Source organism: Chelonus insularis, unplaced genomic scaffold, assembly GCF_013357705.1.
Source record: "Chelonus insularis isolate UGA/USDA-ARS -01 unplaced genomic scaffold, ASM1335770v1 contig_87_pilon, whole genome shotgun sequence".
Lineage (NCBI taxonomy): Eukaryota > Metazoa > Arthropoda > Insecta > Hymenoptera > Braconidae > Chelonus > Chelonus insularis.
The window spans coordinates 136,729-141,913 of record NW_023276775.1 but is presented as its reverse complement, the minus strand read 5'-3'; positions in this window follow the sequence as shown (position 1 = coordinate 141,913).

The window sequence follows — 5,185 nt, the reverse complement described above, 5'->3', positions numbered from 1 at the left end:
GATTTGTAATTAGCGACCTCGAAAACCCCCGAGTGCCACATTTCATCCGATTCAAATAAGTTTTTGAATTTGGGTCCGCCATTTTGAATTTTTGAATTTCGAGGGCGGAATCGTAATCAGCGACCTTGAAAACCCCGGGATTCCAATTTTCGTTAAGATTTGAATATTTTTTTTGTCGGGCACCGAGAGTGAAAATTGTCTTCCTGCTGAAGGGATGAAAAGCGCCATTTTGGGGGTGAAAATGTCAATGTCGACAAATTAAAAAAATATATTCTTAAACTACAACTATTTTGTGCACTCATGGTTGAAGAAAAAGGGGGGCTCCTTGAGCGTCTTCAATGAGAAAAAAAATATTGAAAAAAAAATGTCTTCGATTTTTTCGGTTTTTTTTGTTTAAAAACGGCCATATTTTTTTTTCTAATGGACAAAACTTAATTTTGACTCCGGATTCGGAAAAAGGACACTCGAAAGTACAAGGGAACATGTTTTTTATTTGCAAATGATTTTTTTTCGATGATAAGAATCTAGCTTGAAAATGAGAAAAAAAAACACGATTCTTCGGCGTTAATGGGTCAATAGACAATTGCAGATCTCATGAATATGTTAAAGTTAGAAATATAGAGGTGGCGTTTTTTCCACCAAATTTGACTTTAATTATTCAGCCTTTAGATCAAGGCATCCTGCAAACATGAAAATTAAATTATCAATATGATTTCTCAAAATCCATTTTTAACGCACAAGAAAATAAAATCACACTAATTGATCATCTAAAAACAATAAAAATGAAGCAGGTCATTTTTTGGGTTGCTGATGCTTGGAAGGATATTAAACCTTCTACAATTTTTAAATGTTGGAAAAAACTATGGCCTATTGAGAAACGTAAAATTGCAACACAGACTGACAAACTACCAGTTGATACGTCACTTTCAGATCGATCGATTAGTACAGAGTCAATAAATAATTTACAAATCGAACATAGCTGTTTGACTAATTTGTTAACAATTATTCAAAGCATAAAGGATTATGAAACAGTTAATGAAGAAACTCTATATGAACGGTTAAAAATACCAGCCAAAGGTAGCAGCTTGTCTTTGAAAATTTTTCTATTACGGAAAAAAAATTTTAGTAATGAAATATACACAAAATTCAATAATGCTAATCAAATTATTTGCATTTTTAGAAATTTTATCCAATAAAGATATTGTTCAACAAATTAGAGGAAATAATGAGCATGATAATGTAAACGATTCAAATGAAAATGAAGGAAACAGCGCCAATGTTTTAAATGGAAATGACTCGAATTTTTTATCGGAATCATTTAATATTTTATATGAATGAAATAACTGGTTTCTATAATTCATTGTAATTTCATAGTTTATAATAAAGTATATTCTGACTTAACCAAATAATAAAACTTTTATAATAATCATTAGAATAAGTCAATTGATTTTTTATTTTAATGATGAAATTAGAAGTTCTATGAGCGAAACTATTGAGAGAGTCCACTCGTAATTTTTAATTTATAGAAATAGCGTGCCGTAGTGGGGACACGATCCGAGCATAAAATCCGGGCGCGGAACTATTGGGAGAGGCCCTATTAAGAGAGAGTACTGTAGAACTCAAAATCTTAGATTGAAAACTCAATATCATAATTTTTAACAATCACCAAATCTTCAAATCAACTTAACTAAACTAAAACATAATCTTCGATACCCAAATCTACCATTAACTTAACCCAACGAGTACGAGAGCAAACCACGCCTCACGGATCTTTTTTATCCTATAAAATATTTTCAACTCACTACAAATTTACCTTCTAGCCCATTTTAATTCAATTCTCAATAACTTACAACTTCTGCAGAGAGCTTTTAATATTCTAGCTTTTGTCAAACCTCGTCCTGATCGTTCTGGACTCCCTTCTTCTTCCATTGAAGGTCCTCTCTGGTCTTCATTCTTCTTTCTAGAACCTCCTTAGCTCTTCCCTCTTACCATGATGGTTACACTAGACCGACCACGAGCACAGCTCGCAATCGACTCTCCATGGGCATAGCTTGCCATCAACTCTTCCAAAAGCATTTTCCCAAAAATTCTTACTCTCTCATTTCTTCATTTTTCTCTCCCTGTACTGAAAACGTCTGCAATTTGTCGAATCACATTTTCTATTGGTAGCTATTTTCACGTGACTTCTCCCAGATTTTCATATTCTTCTTCATTCTTTCATTCTCTCCTACACTTCCATCTTCTTCTTAAAGTCTCATTCTACTGGCAACAACCTCGTGGTTACAACTCTTAGAGCTAGGACGTCTCCCGGCATGAAAAAACTGCAGGGTGACACGTTGCTTTTAGTCCTCTACTTCACGATAGCTTCCCAACTCTCCTCTCAACAGCCCATGTGGTTGACAGATGTACTTGTTTATCTCAACTCTGCTTCACTTGGGTTATTGAGACTTTAATCACTAATATTAATAACTACCGAATCCCTTATCTTTGGTTTGCATTAATTAACAAATTAACAATACTAATTCATCATAATTAATGACTCATAACTACCTGTCCTACGCCACCAAACGCATATAAAGATAATAATTTTGCATAAAATAAAATAGAGATAGACTTACATAACTATCGTGACTTATAAATTGAAAAAAAATAATGAAATGATTAAATATATTGGCGTAGGAGCAATAATTATTATGAATATGGCATTTGAAAATTTGAACCATTGGACTATAAAAGTAAGTTTAACTGTTCAAGTAAGCGTTATATAACTGAATCATCTCTATAATTCGTTACTAGAACATACTAAATGGACTCTTATTAGCCTCAAAACTCTTGATAGAATATTGCTAGAGCTAACAATGGAACGATATCAAAAAATAACGTCACAATGTTTAAAGTAGTAACTTAGAAGCACAATCAAAACAAGTGACCTTAAAGTAGAAGAATGAAGGATGTCATGATTACTTCACTGCAATCACCAAAGACTTAGAAAATACTATGACTTATAATACAGACATAAATGATGATAGACAGTCATTTATTAAGGATCTAATCACAAGCGCTGCAAACAAGAGTGAGGTGGTAAAAAGAAATAAGAACGTCCACAGAAAAAAAGGAAGTTACAATGAACATTGAATCAACAGTGACTGTAAGGATAAATTGAAAGAACTTTCTAGGTGTCTCAAAAAGTTTATAAAAGATAGATTAAAGACCAACAAAGCTATGTTAAATCACAAGAGAGGTGAATTCAAAGAGCTAATGGAATCGAGTGAAAAAGAATGGTTCGCTAAATTCTGGGAATTAATGGATAAAGCCAGAGGTATGATGGACTGGTGGAGAGGGATCCATGTATTTAGAAATAACGCGAGAAGTAAGTGTAGTTTTCTGATAACATCTAAAGCATGGCTGAAACACTTCAATGACATCTGGATAAACACGAATATGTCTGAAGAATAGAACGTCGCTATCATTGTACCAATCTTAAAGGATGGAGATGAGTTGAAGACGGAAAATGAAAGGGGCATCTCGCTGCTGAATTCAGATTATGAGATCTTAACTTACATGACGGCAAAAAGGTTAAATCGCTGGTTAGTAAAGAATCATATCCTGGAAGAAAGTCAGGCAGGATACAGATGTGGTCGTGGACAAGAGTTCATTTTGTTTGTACTGAACAGCTTTATTGACAAAACCACAAAAGAGAAAGGCAAGAAATTGTTTACAGCTTTTTTCGAGTTCAAGGCAGCTTTCGACAAAGTTGATAGACACCACTTCATAAAGGAAATAAGCAAGTTAGGCATTTATGGCAGAATGCTTGGAGGAGATTCATCTGAACATGAAAGTACGAGTAAGAGGCGATAGGCAGGTAATTGAAACCATCTGTGTAATTTTAATCCAGCCAATAAAATATTAGTCCAGCCAAGTTAGACCTGAAATGGGAATTTTTCAACCTTGGTCAAATTTGGCTGGAATATTTCTAGGCTTTTTAATATTTTTAGCGAAAACTATAACAAATATCAAAAAATGTTTTGAACAAAAGTTGTGGATAATATGAAAATCTACAACTTATAAAACATTTTTTTGTATCTAATATAGTTTTTGCGAAAAATGACTTTTAAGTCTCGAATTTTCAAAATTTAAATTTTGGCTGGACTCTATTAGTGTGAGACTAGGTTATTGCTCAAGTTTATTGCTTTTTAACATCTATATTAATAATATGGAGGATGGATGAATCAAGAATAATATTGGTGAAGTGGTTATAGGCAAGTTTAAGATTTATGCACTAAAATTTGCCGATGATGCTGCTATTGTAGCTTAGGACGCTGACAGCATAAAGTCAATGTTAAAAGTAGTAGAAAATATACAGAGAAATAAAAATATGCGACCCGAAAGATCCATACGACCAACTTCCCAGTGAAAAAAATGAAAAAACACCCCGAATAAAACCCGTTTCCATTATTTATAACAAATGGAATTGTTATAAACGAAATAAGTGTGTTCCTATTCATTTGATGTAGTTAGTTACTTCATTTCAGTAAAAGAAAAAAACGTGCTTTAGAAGAATTTAAATATACTTCATAGATCCTTTTTATCATTATTTACAACAAATTTCATTGTTATAAACGGATAAAGTATGTTTCTATTCATGTCATACGGTTAGTAACTTTTTTTAGTAGAAAAAAAAATTACGCGTTGGAAGAATTCAATTATATTGCATAGATTTCTATTTTTATTATTTATACGAAATTAGAATTTGTTATTTAAATATTATCATGATCAATAATCATTTGTCATTAACAATGTTGAATTATTGTGAACACGATTCCATGTTATCAACAATCATTATTGACTATTATATTGTCTTTAATGCTATTTTTACCATTTCAACACAAGTTTGAAATTTTTTTATGGCTAATTCTGTTTTTGAAAAATTTTTTTTTCTATAAAATATCGTTATCATTTTCCTATACAATTATTACAAACATTTGATATTCATATTTTTCAAAAGATCTCGTGATTTTGTCTAAAAAATTATATAATTTATAAATTTCGAAATTCTGGTAGTTCACTATTATTTTCAGTTTTTCATTCTGCATAAAAAACTACTTGACTGATTTTGCTGAAAACCTAATCAGTTCTAAGTTACATAATTACGCGTCGAATGCAGTGGGTCCCACGTCGATATTAT